Genomic DNA, 18,462 nt, shown 5'->3' with positions numbered 1-18,462 from the left:
GATTCGACCACTGGGAGGTGCCAGTAAGAGATCGGGAGGCAAGAAGGGTGTGCTGTTGGATTATTTATTTTACTGACTCCCTTCATATGGGGTCAGGAACGGCTGACTGCAACCCTCCACTGAAGGCCACAACCCGTGCCCATAACTCCAAGGCATCTGAGATTCTAAACTCAAACCTAGAACTCCCGGTCCTTTAGGTATTTGCACCAAAGTAGGAGGACAGATGATGTTTGATTTAAGTTTATTTGCATGTGGGGATCCGTGGGTGGCGCAGCGGTTTGGCGCTTGCCTTTGGCCCAGGGCGCGATCCTGGAGACCCGGGATCGAGTCCCATGTCGGGCTCCCGGGGCATGGAGCCTGCTTCTCCCTCTGCCTGTGTCTGTGCCTCTCTCTCTCTCTCTCTCTCTGTGTGACTATCATAAAAAAAAAATAAAAAATAAAAAAATAAAAATAAATAAAAAAATAAAAAAAAGGTTTATTTGCATGATTTGTAATTTTCAAATATGTAAACAAACGGCATATGGGCCTCCCTTTGCACTCTTGCCTCGAGGGCCACATGTGTTAGGTGTGGATCTGCAAGGTGCCCCCATCTCCCCAGGCCAAAATGTGGGCATGAACCCCAGCTGGCCTGATTGGATGCCCCCTCCCCACATGCCAAGCCTTCTAGGGATGCCTTTGACTTAACGGGGCCTGAGCTGATTTCTGTTGCTTACAATCAAAAAACCCTGACAGACACACAGGTCTGCCCAGCACCCCTCCTCCCCCTGTCTCTTGTCCTTCCTGTTAGACAAGGAAGTAAATACATACCAGGCTCGCACAGAAGACACAGAGGATTTACAGAGGGAGGAAGGAGAGAGCAGGAGCCCATCCTCAGGTACATCTCACAAGAGGAATCCAGAGAGAGAACTGGACCCACTGCTTCCCAATGTCCTCCTCCCTCCCTCCCCTAGGACCAACTCTTAGGTCCCATCCCCCATTCCCTCTTCCCCCTACCTTAACTGACTCAGGGAAATTGTGCATGAAAATCGCTGAGTTGCATTAAAAGGTTGTGCCTTCAGCTCCAACCTCTACCCTCAAATATATCAAACAAAACAACAAAAAAAACTTTTTAAAATTTTCACTAGAAAATCCTCAAAGCCTGTGCACTTGATTCGCCGTCTTTTGTAAATATTTCTCATTCCCTAAAAGTGATCTCGCTGAATGGATTAATACTAATCTGGAGAGAGGACTGAGGAAATTTACATCATTTAAATGAGAGCCTCTATTATGCAAAATTATTATTCAAACTATGCAAACATTGGGCTGGACTGGCTGCTTGACTGGTGGCAAACCACCATGTGGGGTGGCCCAGGAGGTGGGCAGAGAGAGAATCTGGACACAAAGCAGAATGGCTAGAGGGCACTGGAACCCGGGGATAGTCTCTGGCAGGTTGGGTCCTGGAACATTGTTTGCCCGTGCATCCATCTCTCGCTTAAAATATGCAAAAGTATGAGTCATTCCCCTCGAAAATCATAGGAAATGAACCCCTCGGATGTTGTGGCTATAGATCAAAACTACTTGTAACAGCAGCTCCAGATATTCCTGAAGACTGAGAAGGATGGAATTCCCTCCCAGCAGCATGTCTTGTAAAGATGAGACAAACCGCCCCTCCCCCCAAAAATAGCTTTCAGGGTAAATGGGGAAAGAACAGAACATTTGATAGAAAAGAGACCACCATTATTACCATGGATGCTGATACCACTAATAAGAACTCCATTCCTTTGCCATGGCTTTTTGTTGTTGTTGTTTTGTTTTTGTTTTTGTTTTTTAAGGAAATCCGATTGGGATGTTCACTTGCCTAAAGCCTTTTAGTGGCTTTCCATTCCAGACATCACACTGAAGTCTATGTCTCCATCATGACTGGACCCCTTTCTCATCCCCCGAGTCTTCCTAGGCTATTGGTCTCCTCCCTCACCCTCTGCTATCATGCCATTAACTCCTACAATATGCACAACTCCTTCTACCCTAGGACCTTAGTCTGTGCTGCTTCCTCTGCCAGAAATGCTCTTCTCCCTGCTTTCTGACTGGCTACCTCTTTCTCTCACTTCAGGCTTTATCCTAAATGTCCCCCCTCATACGGGCCCCTTCCCTGACCTCCAACCCAATGTTCCTTAAATATTCTCTAATTATTCACTGCTAGACACACATAGCTGCTCTTCCTAGCCCCTACCATTCTTTCTTTCATGAAATGCAATTATATACTTATTTGTGTCTTTGCTTATTTTCTTGTTTACTCTCCGCCACCACCACCAAGTTATTATAAACTCCTGCCTGGCAGGAACTGTGTCTTTCTTGTTCAGGGCCAAATTCCCAACACTTTGCACCATGCCTGGTACCTAGTAAAGAGGGATCAAGACCTGAGCCAAAGGCAGACGCTCAATCACTGAGCCACCCAGGTGTCTCAGAACACAGATCTTCTGACCAATTCAGAATCTGGGGCCCCTTCTGCAGGCCACACTGCCAGGTCTCTGACTATCACTTCATGAGTTCAAATTCCTCTGAAATCTGGTGAACCTTTTCTTCAGCCAGAGTACAGATCATATGTAGAAATAAGAGTGGAAATGTTTTAAAGGATGAAGTGTTTTCAAAGGCCCTCAGTAATTAAGAAGTATTCATTCATTCATTTATTCAAGATTTGATTGATTCTCTGTTCTGTGCCAGCACTGTTTCCATGAATTTGGACCTGAACAAGCTGCCTCAGTGATCCTGATGTGCACCCAACTGTGGAAACCACTGATCCAATGCCACCCCTTCCTTTGACAGAATGTGAAACCGAGGCCCAAAGAACAGTCATTCACCCAAGGAGGAGAAGAAGGCTGTGTGCCCCAGGCCTTTCCCAAGTACGATTGCATGTGATCCACACAACCACAGTGAAAGGTAGGCATGATCCCCATCTTACAGATAGGAGTGAAGAGACATGGTCAAGGTCCCAGGGTCAGTCTGTCAGGAGGAAATGTGATGACCAGACACTGTCCTAGGTTGAAGTTCCCAGAAATCCTACTCTGAGACACAGTCTAGCATACTGGCTACTTATGAAGGAGGATCCTTGGGATCAATCCCTGTGGGAGGAAGCAGGAGTGGGCCGAGGGGAAGCCGAGGCACAACCACATCCTCAGCCTACCCTAGAGGGAGTCAGGGAACTAATGTGGTGATGTTCCCAGTGGGTCCAGATGGCTGGGCCTTCATGTTCCTTCTTGATGGGTCTTAAACTGTAGGCTGGCCTGGAAGGGGACACGAGCCAGGTGGCTCTGCAGCCGAGGGATCCTTGAAGGCATGAACAGAGAGGCCTTCCAACCCCCAGCATCTAGGGCCATGTGTCCTCTGCTGAAGTGAGATCAGCATGACACTTGGAACTGAGGTTTGATGCATGTCTCATAGATGGAAAGCAGGAGAGTTAGGATCTGAACCCAGGTCTATCCTAGGCCAACATTCCCCACCCCCTGCACTTTTTTTTTTTTTTTAACCACTAGTCCACACTGCCAAAGCCAAAGCCAAAGAAGTTCATAACTACTTGGACAGAGGGAATAAAAGAGAGAAGATTCCAAGATTTTATCAATCCAAGGTTTAACAACCTAGGAGCCTTGAACACATGACATCTTCCCTGACAAATAAGAAAGTTGGGGGATCCCTGGGTGACGCAGCGGTTTGGCGCCTGCCTTTGGCCCAGGGAGCGATCCTGGAGACCCGGGATCGAATCCCACCTCGGGCTCCCTGCATGGAGCCTGCTTCTCCCTCTGCCTATGTCTCTGCCTCTCTCTCTCTCTGTGTGACTATCATGAATAAATAAATAAAATCTTTAAAAAAAAAAAAAAGAAAGTTGGGATTTGGAGCCAAAGGAGGGGGAGGGATGATGGGTTAAGATCTGACCAAGCTGCTCGTGGCAGAGGTGGCTGGAATGAAAATTTGCTTTCAGGGGCAGATAATGAAACCATCATGTTTTGACCTCTCTGAGATGGCAAAGGGCAAGGAAGACAACCCAGCATTTGTCTGGAGCATTGCATGATGGGAAGTGCCATTAACACCTGGAAAAGATGAAATGCAGCTGGGGAGATTAAAAAACAACACCACATGTCCTTCCAGGGACTGTGAGGACTTGTCCCAAGAGGCAGGGAGCGATGGAAGACAGTTTCACAGATGATGAGTTCCAGCCCCAGCTCAGCATTGACAAACATGCTGTGTGTCCTTGAGCAAACCACTTGCCCTCTCTGGGCCTCAATGAGAGCAAATTAACAGCGAGTACAGTGAGTTCTGCCTTACGGAAGCCAAACATATTATACAGCAAAATCAGATGGCTTTGCCTCCTGACGATGTCTTAGATTGTATTCTTTGTCCCAGCCACACTAAACCTTTAGGAAGACCATTATTTCCACAAGGAAAAATGTTCATTCTTCATCTGCTTCTAAGACAAAGCCCTCTCAACTTTTGTTCTTCCTCTTTTGAAAGGGCCTTGAGTAAAATATACATTTCACTTTCCTCTCTACTGTAACAGCAGCTACATACTGATGCACACCACCTGGGGCCATTTGATCTCTACCTCATGGAGGCATACCCAGTGGTCTAGGAGGAGCTCCCAAGGCAGGAGAGGAAGGAGAGGTGGGCTGTTTCCCTCCTGGCCTCCTCTGCTGTGATAACCACCGCACACTTCATGACTTATCAGGAGCTCCCGTCAGCAGCCCCTCCACCACAGCGCCACCAGTCTCTGGGTGCCCCCCACCCCCTTCCCTCCCTCTGCCCCAGCGGTGGTAACAGCTCCTTGCTCTGCTAGCTCCTCAGTTCTTCGATATACCCTTGAGAGCCCTTCTTTGCACCTACCTCATTATCAACAGTCTTTGTACCAAACTCTCCCCAACTGCTCAGTTAAAGTGTGCTGTCTCTTTCCCACGGGAACCTAGCTGATATGGATGAAAAAAATAAACGAATGAGTAAATGAATAAATGGGTGGCTGGAAATGGTAACATGTGACAAGTGTGCTAATTACTGGCTAATATACCATCACTTCACAGTATATACATATGTCAAATCATCACAGTGCACATGTTAAATATGGATAATTTTTTAAAGGTTTTTTTTTTTAATTCATTCATGAGAGACACACAGAGAGAGGCAGAGACACAGGCAGAGGAAGAAGCAGGCTCCTTGCAAGGAGCCCAATATGGGACTCGATCCCAGGACCCCAGGATCATGCCCTGAGCGGTAGGAAGACGCTCAACCACTGAGCCGCCCAGGTGCCCAAATATGGACAATTTTTATTTGTCAGGTATGCCTCAATAAAGCAGGGGGCTAGGGGTTGGGGGGTAAGTGGCCGAGCGGGTGGATAAAGGGGAGAAATAGCAGATCAGGTAAGGATTGTGTTAAGGTTAGGTTAGGAGTTAAGGGTAAGGTAAGCAAGAGGGTAGGGGTCAGGGTTAGGCTAGGAGTCCCCGTGCGGATCTGAGGCAGGGTTTGTTTGCAAAGCAGAGGGAGGTGGGAGGACTTGGAAGGCGAGGTGACCTGCCCACAGTCCCCGAGGCTGCAGGAAGTCTCCTCCCCTCGTCTGCGCCGCCCAAGGGGACGTGAGGTGACTGTGCTGTACCAAATGCCCATTAATTACACTGGCCAAAGGTCGGCCAGCACGCCCACACTCGTGCATGGACAGTACATTAAAACCACCTTCAAAAAAAATAAAAATAAAAATAAAACCACCTTCAAGAGGCAGCTGGCACCTCAACGAAAGGACACTGGTCCTCAGCCTGGAGCAAGGTCAGATGGAAGGAGTCCGGCATGCCTGGCACCCTCAAGGGAGTCACCCAGCTCCGTGGCCATGTGAGGAAGACATTTCTCATCTTAGACAAGCAATTCTGGAAGCTACCAGTGCTGTGGCTTAGAATAGACTCAGGAGCCCCCATCTGGCTTCTTCTTGTGCCTAATGCAGGCATTTTCCTCACGTACAGAATTTCAGATTTCTACAGTATCCAGCATTTCCCACAGTTCGGTGACTCAAAGCTGAAGTCACAATTGGTCACAATTTTGTCATATCCCCATCGTGCATGCTTTTATTATTTATTTAATGTTTTCTTTGAGATTGACACTCATCCAGCACTCCCCTTTTTCTTGAATACATTTTTTAAAATACTTATTTATTTGAAAGAGAGAGAGAGCATGAGCAGGGAGAGGGACACAGAGGGAGAAGCAGACTCTCTGCTGAGCAGGGAGCCCAACAGAGGGTTTGATCCCAGGACCCTGAGATCATGACCTGAGCCAAAGGCAGATGCTTAACCACCTGAACCACTCAGGTGCCCCTTGAATATGTTTTAAAAGGAAACATTATTTCATGCCTCAGCAAAGCAGAAGGGTTCCAGAACTCTGGAAGCAGACTTTCTGCTTTTCAAATCCTGCCTTTGGTCCCTACTAGCTGTGTGACCTTGGGCAAGTACTACTTTCACCTCTCTGTGATTCGGTTTTCTCATCCATAAAGTGGAAATAATAATAGTATCTTTTAAGAGAATGAAATGAATGCAAAACCTTTAGAAAATTGCCCAGAATAAGCACGGTTTAAGTGGTGGTGGCTGCTCTTTTTTTTTTTTTTTTTAAGATTTATTTATTTATTCATGAGAAACACACAGAGAGAGAGAGAGAGAGGCAGAGACACAGGCAGAGGGAGAAGCAGGCTCCATGCAGGGAGCCCGATGCAGAACTCGATCCCAGGTCCCCAGGATCACACCCTGGGCTGTAGGCGGCGCTAAACCGCTGCGCCACCGGGGCTGCCCGGTGGTGGCTGCTCTTGTTGGAAATGGAAAACTAGAAAGAAGGCTACATAGAAAGAAGGTAAAGGGAAAACATAAATTCAAAATAAAAAAAATTATGAAATTCTCTTTGTTGGAAAGAGAAATTAGCAAGCACCAGGCATGAAAGCCATAGTGGCACAAAGCTGAATTTTTCTTCATGGGGTAATCAATCAGAGACTGAAAGAGATCTGAACAAAGTAGATCACCTTAACCAAGTAATTTAAAGCCCTGTCCTTGTATCAACTACCATCATCCTTTGTATAAAAAAACAAACAAACAAACAAACAAAAACAATCATCTTTTGTACTCTACCCTGCATTCCACTCTGGTTTCCCCCTCCAATTACAGGGGCAAACAGGTCCAGGAGATGGAAGAGACCTGCCCCAGGACACAAGCAAATTCATACTGTAGTGTAAGCGCCAACAGCAGCTGTTCTTGGTGTCACCAAGTGTCTGACTTCAGCTTGCGTTGCAGAGACATCCACTTCCAGAGGTATCCATTTCAGAGAAGCATCCAGGGCTATCTTGATAAACACACGGTCAACCACCCCGACTAAATAAAGAGCCAGCCTTCCCCCACTGAGATGCCTCTGTTTTAGAGATTTTGGTTGATTTCCATAATTGCCCATTTGGGCCACTTTTTTTTTTTTTTTCCTCTTTGGGCACTTTGCATTCCCACTCTTATATTTCAAATTCATCAGTAAAGAGAGAGCCCAAGAAACCCTAGGACCCATTCTCAAGGACCCACTCTCGAACCCCAAAAAGCAGAATCAATCTCTCTCTCTCTCTCTCTCTCTCTCTCTCTCTCATTCCTCAAACCTCTCCCTTTACCTACCCTCTCCCTTGCTTTGTGGTGCCTAGCTCACCTTGTGTGCTCTGGGGCTTATAAGTAATAAGCTGCTTTCCTTTAAAGTTTCCTAATGGTTACTGCTGATGGGCATCTTGCAATCATAATAAGAACCACCAGGATAGGGCTCCTGGGTGGCTCAGTGGTTGAGCCTCTGCCTTCGGCCCAGGGCATGATCCTGGGGTCCTGGGATGGAGTTCCGCATCGGGCTCCCTGCAGGGAGCCTGCTTCTCCTTCTGCCTATGTCTCCACCTCTCTCTGTGTGTCTCTCATGAACAAATAAATAAAATCTTTAAAAAACAAAAAACAACACCAAGGTAGGTCCAGTCATAACCTTGGTTTGGAAAAGGGAAGTGTCTGTAGGAAGCTCCCCCGGGGTATTCCTTGCAATAACATTACTATGAAAAGGCTGAGAGCAGCACCACACAAATAAATACAGGTGTCATTGTCAGATGCTTTGGACACGGACTCTCTTCAACATGAATAACTGAGAACCTCAGTCTAGCTCTGTTAAATGGGTTTATATCTTCAGGCATCGGCCATAAAAAGCCCTTACGTGTAAAGAAAGGCTTATATGAAAATTCCAGAAAAATGTGAGAAGCAGTCAATGGCCATTACACAAAATGACTTGCAGAAGTCTCTGAGTATTTTCATCTTCACCAAACTGCCTTTATGAAAAAGAGCCATAAAAGGAAAGACTTCAGCAACCTCCCAGAGGTTATGAACACTGGTATATTGCAATCAGTGTTGCTCTAAGGCTCAGGAAACTCGATTTTCTTTGCCACTAAAATTGCCTGCGATATTCTCCTTCAGTTTTCAAAATTAATTTAAATGTGCATTCCTCTAGACAAAGAAAAAGTAACAAATAAAAAAATTAAAATGCCAGGCTGGAGGTAGTAAAACCAGGAGATAGGGGTCGCTATGAGAGGGCAAGCCAATTATTTTCCCTATTTCAGGGTCTGGGTTCCTGGTGTTAAGAAACATGGAACTGAAGCTAATGGTCTCTGAGCACCAGTCATTTTGCTTCCCACATACATAGGCATGCACGTGCATGCACACATATGCACCATACATACACGTGCACATGCATGTACACACATACACATATGCACACACACGCATGCAACACACCTACGCAAGTGCAGGTGCGCACTCACACACACAAGGGATAACGCGACAAACTATCTACTCCTCCTTCCCACTCGGCCCTCCTCCACATAATTCTTAGTCCCAGGTAGGCCGGCGCAGGAACCCAGACTCCAGACTTGAGGTCTCCAAGCTCCTTATCTCCTTCGTCACACACATCCAAGTATCATGCCAAATCTTGCTCTCATTTTGTTATTTTCTTTTGTTTATTTATACAATGCTTATTATTGTCCAGAAAAAAAATGGATTCAGAGGACAGGAAGCATTATCGCCTAAAATTCTTACAACCTCAGGCACCTGGGTGGCTCAGTCCGTTAAACCCCTGACTTCAGTTGGGAGAATAATCTCAAGGTCCTGGGATCAAGCCCCAGTCCAGCTCCCTGCCAGGTGGGGAGTCTGCTCGTCCTTCTGCCCCTTCCCCCACTCATTCTGTCTGTCTCTCACATAAGTAAAATCTTTTGTAAAAAGATAGAGTGCATGCACAGAGGGAGAGGGAGAAGCAAACTCCCTGCTGAGCAGAGAGCCCCACAAGGGGCTCAAAGAAATAAATCCTGTGACTCAGTAACTGGCAACTTTTATTTTGCAGCCCAGCACCTATTTCTTCTTTTGGAAACACCCTTCCCTGGCTCTCAATCCAAGAGGCTTGGGAAAAGCCCAGGCTCACCCCCTGCCAAGGAGCGGTCACCTGGCCCAGGCCTGACCAATGACCAATTCCATCCGCTGGCCATAAGGATTGGCTCAGCAATGCGCATATGACCTATAGTGCTCTAATTAAAACCAATCCCTTAATTTTTATAAGAACTGTTAGGAAAGAGGTACTCTCTCTTCATAGGAGCTGCCTAGGGGGCAGGAGTTAAGCCTGGAGATATACTGGTAGCCATCTTGCCACCATGAAGAAAGAAACAGCCTAAATAAAGCCAACACCGACTCAAGAGATAAATCTTTAGTAAGTTTTTTAGAGCTTCTGGATGTAGCCATACCCAAAATTAGATCCATCTTTAGTGAGCATACAACACAAGTAGTTGCCTTAGGGTAGCCCTGGTGGTTTAGCGCCGCCTGCAGCCCAGGGCGTGATCCTGGAGACCCTGGATCGAGTCCCACGTCGGGCTCTCTGCATGGAGCCTGCTTCTCCCTCTGCCTGTGTCTCTACCTCTCTCTCTCTCTCTCTCTCTCTCTCTGTCTCTATGAGTAAATAAATAAAATCTTTTAAAAAAAAACAAGTAGTTGCCTTAGTAGGAGAACAAAGAAAGAATGTTTCAGGTACAAGAACAGTGAGGCTGATGCAAAGGCTCTGAGGCAGAAGCATTTTTGTCAGAAAGAAAGCCATTGTAGCTAGGGTTCAGAGACAGGCACCAGTGGAGGAAAATGAGATCTGAGAGAAGGATAAGGACCAGACCATCCAGGGTAGATATAATTCTAAGGATTTTTATCCAAGGAACGATAGGCAAAATTTTAAGGAGAGGGTTGGTAATTTGAAGTTTGTAAAGAGCACGGGAGGCTGCCTTAAGGAGAATGGACTGGGATAAGGAAGCAAGCAGGGTAGATGTTGGAGGGAGCATTAGGGGACTATTGTAATCAGGTTAGAGAAATGGTGGCCTGGAACATAGTGGCACGTGTCCACATTGCTGCTCTTGGGAAAACCATATGGAGGAGGGGAGGCTGGCCACGTCCCATCTTTGTAACTACACAATTTGAAAACTAATGCATTGGGTGACGGGCACTGGGGGTTATTCTGTATGTTGGTAAATTGAACACCAATTAAAAAAAAAAAAAAGAAAAAAGAAAACTGATGCAACCACCAAGGAAGATTTGTCGCACCCAGCAGCCCGCCTGAACCACCGAATCGTGGAGAGTTAACACAACCAATAAATCTACAGTTGCTGCGTGACAGCGCTGCTTTGCATACATACAGCCACAAAGCAAGGAGCCGTGAGCTGTGTTTCTCCGTTGAATGCAGTCACTCTTAAGCTCCTAAGAACCTGGAAGCTGTCAGACCCCTTGTACCTGTTTGTCCTTTCCCGCTTACACTCTCCAATGGATCTTCCCTTGAATGGCATTCCTTTTGAGTTAACAAATGGCAGGTGTTAATTGTGAAGCAAAAAGACTCCTTTACAGGAGAGAAATCAGATCTATCACCTTAACCGTGTGAACTAGGTTAACATCATCATTGCTAGGATATTGCACCTCCCTCTAGGACCCACTGGGAACACAACATCACCCACAAGGCATTTTTGCCAAAAACGTTTAACCTGAAACTAATCATAAGAAGCAATCAAACAAATCCAAGTTGGAAGACTTTGTACAGAACAAATGGCCTATGGTTTTCAAATATCAGTGCCAGGAAAGAAAAAAAAAAAAAAAAAGCAAGGAGACGATTCTAAATTCCAAGAGACTGAATAGAAAGAACAACTAAGTGCCAAGCACGATCTTTGGTTGGATCCTGATTCGGAAGGAAAAAAAAAAAAAGTCTGTAAAACACATTTTGTGGACAAATGGGGAAATTAAAATAATGACTGCATGGTAGACGATAGTATTGCATCAATGTTCAACTTCCTGAGTGTGAACATCATGTCATGGTTATAAGAAAGGATGTCAAAAAAAAAAAAAAGAAAGAAAGAAAGAAAGGATGTCCATGACCTTAGGATTTGCACACTGCAGTGTTTTTTTTTTTTTTTTTTTTAATTTTATTTAAATTCAGTTTGCCGGGCAGCCCCGGGTGGCTCAGCGGTTTAGTACCTCCTCCTTCAGTCCAGGACCTGATCCTGAAGACCCAGGATCCAGTCCCATGTCGGGCTCCCTGCATGGAGCCTGCTTCTCCCTCTGCCTATGTCTCTGCCTCTCTCTCTTTCTCTCTGTGTGTGTCTCTCATGAATAAATGAATAAAATCTTTTAAAAAATAAAAATAAATAAATTCAGTTTGCCAACATACAGTATAACACTCAGTGCTTATCACATCCCATGCCCTCCTCAATGCCCGTCACCCAGTCACCCCATCCCCCCGCCCACCTCCCCTTCTGCAACCCTTTGTTTGTTTCCCAGAGTCAGGAGGCTCTTATGGTTTGTCTTCCTCTCTAATTTTTCCCCACTCAGTTTCCCCTCCTTTCCTTATGGTCCATTGCACTATTTCTTATATTCCATATATGAGTGAGACCATATGATAATTGTCTTACTTCAACTGACATTGGAGTAATAATACCCTCCAATTCTATCCACATAGAGGTAAATGGTAGGTATTCATCCTTTCTGATGGCTGAGTAATATTCCATTGTATACATACCATATCTTCTTTATCCCTTCATTTGTTGAAGGACATCTTTGCTCCTTCCACAGTTTGGCTATTGTGGACATTGCTGCTATAAACATTGGCGTGCAGGTGCCCTGTCATTTCACTACATCTGTATCTTTGGGTGCACACTGTGGTAATGAAGGTTAAGTGCCATGCTGTCTGCACCTGGTTCTTAGATAAACAATGATAGGTGATATATATAAATGTAGAAAGAGATACATAGTATAAACATGACATAATGTCAAAAATGGCTCCATCAGGGTGACAAGTATATGACTGTTTATTGTGCTGATCTATTATTCTTGCACATCTTTTGCAAGTTTGAATGATTTCAAATTAAGAATTGTGAGGGAAAGTCGGTAACTGTTTTATATCCACGCACGTGTGTGTGCAAATACAGAGACATACAAGCCAATGGCCTGCTGTCACTATGGTAAAGAACCATCTCCCAGTGGGGAACATTGGGATAACCAAGCATCCTGGTTTGCCTAGGACAGACATTATTAATATCACCCTCTAAAAAAGTGCTCACCTTACTTATGTCAAGGGCAGTTGCCAAAAATGGGAGAGAAAATGTCACCATCATCTGACATCTGCTATATCGTCTTCTAGTCATTCACTCCCCGAACATGTACTGAGTCCCTAATGGTGTGCCAGCAGCTAAGTATACAATGCTGAGTAAAATCAACCAGGTTCCTGCCCTCATGGAACTGACCATCTAAAGTCATGCTTGGCCAACTATAACCCACTGGCCAGATCCAACCTGGTTTTTCATAACACATGAAAATAAATAAAAAATAAAATTTAAATGGTTGGAAAAAAATCAGAAGGAAAATGTAATCCCATGACATGTGAAAATTAAATGAAATTCAAACTTCAGCATCTATCAAAGTTTTATTGGCACACTGCGCTAGTCATTCCTGCATTATCTCTGGCCGATGTCTTGTTCCAACCACAGAACTGAATGGTCATTAACAGGCATCGTGTGGCCCACAAAGCGTAAGAGATTTACTATCTGGGCCTCTACCGAAAAGGTTTGCCAACCCCCAGTGGAAAGCCATGTTTCTGGTGTAGTGCCCAGGGTTACTGGAAGATGAAATAAGATAATGCAAGAATAACAGTACCGCCGGTGCCTCACACATAACAAAGCATTCGATCAATGTGCATTGGCTATCTGCGTCAATTTGCTGATCTGTAAAATGAAAACGAAAAGAACACCTCTCTGGTGTGGTGGTTGTGTGAATTGTAATAAGAAAATGCGTGTCAAAAAAAAAAAAAAAGAAAATCCGTGTCAAAAAAAAAAAAAGAAAAGAAAAGAAAACACGTGTCAAGCACTTGGCACAATACCTGCGTGATCACTCAATAAACAGTAACTACTGGCTGTGAATGCATCTGGCTGCAGCAATGCCCCTTCTATTGACAGGATGATTGGTTTTTTGTTTTTTTAATTTTTTTATTTATTTATGAGAGTCACACACACAGAGAGAGAGAGAGAGAGAGAGAGGCAGAGACACACGCAGAGGGAGAAGCAGGCTCCATGCCCCGGGAGCCCGACGTGGGATTCGATCCCGGGTCTCCAGGATCGTGCCCTGGGCCAAAGGCAGGCGCCAAACCGCTGCGCCACCCAGGGATCCCGACAGGATGATTGTTACATTTATTACCTCGGTTAATCTGTTTAACGTTTCATATGGAAGTATCTCAAATGTTCAACAGAATAAATGTAACATAAAATCTTATATGATCTTCTATAGTAGGTAATAAAAATTAATAACCTTGCTTGCTTATTGGTTTGTATGGTTCACCTCCCCCCCAATGTGATCCACTCCTCTCCTCTGCTGTATCAGACATCAGCAGATGGGAAACACCCCACTGAGTCCATCCATTCTTCTGCAGAGGTGGCCATTTGGGGCATCTTCCATCGCTTTGCTCCTACAAACAAATGGCTATTCTTGTGAATGCCTGCTAACTCATGGTTCTGCACAGTTGCACAGGCAGTATATTACAACCTTTCTCAGCCCCTTTCTCAGTGAGGCTCTGAAATCTTACGTTACTTGCTGAAGTCACACAGGCAAGACTCATGACTGGGTCTTTATTCTCTGCCTTCCCCAAACTCACCTCTTTCAAATCACCCCCACCTCAAATTGAAGCAATTGGTCACTTTTCCAAAGCAGAGGATGCAATCAACCCATTTCTGTTCCCAAGATTAAAAGCCACTAGCAAAAAACAAAACCATGTTGGAACTTCCAAGGTGTGTTTGAATTAAGTTTTGCATTTCTGTGCCACGGAGGAAGGCTAGTTGAGGATTTGCAATACTAATTGACTGTAAAAGAGCAAAAGATTTTTACTCAACAATTACTTTTTTGAAGAGCTGTGTAAACCCTAATGGAATCCATGAATTTTATTCATATCTTTCCTGCTATGTGCCATCAACTGGTAAATTTGTATAACACAGAAACAGGCTATGTCAGGGGCCTGCAAGACCTTCCCAAGCCCTACAGGAAAACATAGATGTTTATTGAGCATGTACTATGTCCTAGAGACAGCACCTACTGCCATAAACTTCTCAATAGTCCTTCACACTAGATACCATGATTTACATTTTCCTAAAGAGACATCAGGATCAAAGCCTTAACTGACTTGTCCAATATCACACAGCTAGTAAGTGGCAAAGCTAGGAAATAAACTCAAGCCTGTGCTGTCCTAAAGCCCTGATTCTCCAAAGAAATCCATACACCGAGGACAGAAATGTCCCATCTCCACTTGGACCCTAAAATTCAAATGTATTTATTCTAACTTACCCTTATCAGAAACCTGATGGTTTAACCTAAAATCTAAAGATGAGAATTATATGGTCCCAAGCAAGGATTTAGTCCATTTTCAAATGCAGAAAAGGTATTAAACAGGATAAATCAGTTCACAATAGGGCAGGACTAGAGGATCATTCATGTGGCTGAAACTCAGGGATATTTTTCTGTCCATAACTCAAAACTTTGTTAGGTATTTTCTTTTCTTTTTTACTTGAGAAAGAGAGAGAGAATGAGCGAGGAGGAGGGGCAGAGGGAGAGGGAGAAAGGGAGCCTGACATGGGGCTCCATCCCAGGACCCTGAGATCATGACCTGAGCTGAAGACAGACACCTAACCAACTGAGCCACACAGGAACCCCTATTAGGCAATTTCTAAAGACTTCATACAATGTAACACTTGGGGTAATCAACCCTTTAGAAAGACGGAAAATGATTTTAATGAAAAAAAAAAAAACATGGTAATATGGAAAGCAACAAACATGTATGAATGAAAATGAAAAAAATTGCTTTTACAAGTCTAGAAATCTATCAGGACCCAGACATCTGTCACCTCCTGAACAGACTTTAATTTTAGAGTTTGCTTCCTTTAAAAAATTTCCCCCTTCTCTTCCCATAGTTAGATGGATTTCACATATGTTTGGGATTTCACAAACTCGATCTTGGTAGGTGTGATATCTAAGAATATCTGAAGCTGTTTCCAAGTGTGGGATGACGCTTGTCTTGTTCTTTGAAATCCAACCTTTGGATTTTTCTTACTCTTTGTGGCTACTCTTGTGACGTCAGGTGATTCTCAAATCCATGTCTGCAGACACGAACTGACCCAAGCCTGAGTATCATTTCCAGTGGCCTTTATCTCCTCCTAGACATCCTCCAGTGCATCATGTTACAACCTATAAATGTGTTTCTACATCCTCTGGTGATCTTGTAAAAATGCAGATTCTGATGCAATAGGGCTGAACACAAGACAGGGTGACATAACAGAGAGTGCCTTAAGGTGGTTCATAAGGGTATCTTCAGGAAGATGACATTTGAACTGAAATATATATGACAAGAAGCCAGCCATGTGAAGACCTGGAGGGAGAGCATTTCAGCAAAGACCCGACCCTGGAGAGGGTCAGCATGTGCAAATATCCCGTAGCTGGAATCCACTTGCCAGATGCTATGAATGTATAGCTGTAGGGAGATCCCAGCATGGACAGAGGCCAGGAAATCACACAGAGCTTCTCAACCAGGGGTGGTACTAACCCCCTCCAGGAGAATTTGGTGATGTACGGGGTTTTGTGGTTGCCATATGGACTATGGGCACCATTGGCATTTACCAGTTTGGGATCAGGGATGCAAAATACTCTAAAATATGAAGGACAGTGCTATGCAGTGAAGTTCTCTCCACTCCAGAAGTCCAGTAAGGAATTGGGATTGGATTCTGAGCAGGACAGGAAACCACCAGAGACCAGAAGACTATTGGAATCTGATGTATGTGTTTAAAAGACCCCTTTGTGGGGAGAAAGGCAATAGTGGAGCATGATTGGAAATGGAGAGGCCACTTAAGATCTTTCTGGGTTCCAGGAACACTGTTGCCCTGCATCCTTGACCTGCATAAGCGGCCGTGGCTAGATTAGGGTGGCAGTAGTAGAGATAGGGAGAAGACACGATGGGGTGTACGTTTTGGAAGGACCAAACCAGCTCGTGGGGTGGAGAAGCCAAGGGTGGAAAGTGAAGCACAAGGAGTCGTGGGCAAGCCCCATGTTTCTGGCCTCAGCAACTGGGTGGCAGTAATGCCATCTCCTCCGCTGGTGAAGTAGGTGCAAAGAATGGCCACCCAATCTTGAGCGCCCCCAGCACTGGGAGTGACTGCTCACAGCTCACAGCAACCCCAGCAGGCCGGGTTGAAGCTTCCTCCATTCGAAACCATGTTTGTCCATCCATCCATCTGTCTCACAGCACTTAGCTTTTTCCCTGCCCTCTCCTGCCTCTCTTGAGGGCTTTCCTTCTGCAGATCACTTCCACGGGAACCTCCGTCACAGGCTCCACTTCTAGAGAACCTGTCCTCCCTGTAATCTTATGGGAAAAGTCTCTCTATAATCTTATTATTTAAATGAAACTTTTTTATTTTTTATTTTTTTTTTTTTTTAAATTTTTTTATTTTATTTATTTATTTATTTATTTATTTATTTATTTATTTATTTATTATGATAGTCACAGAGAGAGAGAGAGAGAGAGGCAGAGACACAGGCAGAGGGAGAAGCAGGCTCCATGCACCGGGAGCCTGATGTGGGATTCGATCCCGGGTCTCCAGGATCACGCCCTGGGCCAAAGGCAGGCGCCAAACCGCTGCGCCACCCAGGGATCCCAAATGAAACTTTTTTATTTAGAAAAATTATGTCTATGCTTTGGAATAGGAAGGCTGGGGAGATAGCCACAGGGAACAGGGTTTCTTTGGGGGACGATGAAAATGTTCTAACGTTCACAGTGGGTAGAGTTGTACATATCTGTGAATATACGAAAAACCAAATGGTACATTTTAAATTGGTGAATTGTATGGAATGTGAATTATATCTCCATAAATCTGTTTAAAAAAATAGTTGTCCATCTTCTATCCCAAACAAAAAACGAAAAAGCCCAGCCTCCTTGATCATGGCCCCCACTTGGGTTTTCAGTTGTTATCTCCTTCCTGCCTTCAGGTTCCCTCTGCTCCAGCCAGAGCCAACTGCTTCCAGCCTGATCCCCCAAACCATGTGCTTTTCTGCCCTCCAGGGATGCTCTCCTGGGTCCCCCACTCTTCCCCTGCCCAGGTCCCCAGCCATGTGTGATGTCCTCCCTTGGGGCTCCTGTCCTCTCCCGGGGTTCTGCAGGGCTCAGCGTGGTGATGAGGAAGCACGGGGACTTTGGAGAAGTCGGTTAACGTCCTGGATCCTGAGTTTACTCACCTATAATATCGAGATTGGCCGTTCATCCTACGACTGAGCATCAGGTGCCATGCACTGGATACACACAGCAGTGAGCAAAATAGACTGGAGATGGTACCGACCTTACAGGTAAAAAATAATCTGTCCAAACCTTCCAATAGTGGCTGACACATAACTGTCACTTAGTAAATGAGTGGGAGCGTGGTCATTTCCTTCTACTCCTTTAGTCTTTTTTTTAAGATTTTATTTATTTATTCATGAGAGACACAGAGAGACAGGCAGAGACATAGGCAGAAGGAAAAGCAGACTCCCTGCAGGGGAGCCCAATGCTGGACTCGATCCCAAGCCCCTGGGATCACGACATGATCCGAAAGCAGACGCTCAATCACTGAGCCACCCAGGAGCCCCTGCCCCTTTAGTCTTGAGCCAGGCCTCACCCAAAGCTGTTTTATTTTTCATCTTGTATTCAGCCTGTGTGTCTCCTTCCCCTAAATGGGCCATAAAGTCCTTTAAGCCATGCATTAAGACAGACACCTGTTTTGTATTCCCCCCAGCACTAGCCTGATGCCTGACTCATTGTACTTATCAATAAGTGGTTGAATGGATGCATGCTTGCATGCATATTGTTGGGCACTTTTGAATATGAAAGAAAATCTGAGTCATTCTCAAT

The 18,462-nt window shown here is 45.0% G+C and overlaps 1 long non-coding RNA gene across 1 annotated transcript; it reads left to right on the top strand.

Annotated features, from left to right (window-relative positions):
* The first annotated feature begins 797 nt into the window (after window positions 1–797).
* LOC144299489 (uncharacterized) lies at window positions 798–17,918 on the top strand. Its single transcript, XR_013366193.1, has 3 exons — window positions 798–874; window positions 2,803–2,916; window positions 17,739–17,918. It is a non-coding gene; the product is annotated as an uncharacterized LOC144299489 (long non-coding RNA).
* Window positions 17,919–18,462: the final 544 nt, after the last annotated feature.

This window comes from Canis aureus, chromosome 27 (genome assembly GCF_053574225.1).
Source record: "Canis aureus isolate CA01 chromosome 27, VMU_Caureus_v.1.0, whole genome shotgun sequence".
NCBI lineage: Eukaryota > Metazoa > Chordata > Mammalia > Carnivora > Canidae > Canis > Canis aureus.
This window is presented reverse-complemented; position numbering and strand designations above follow the sequence as displayed.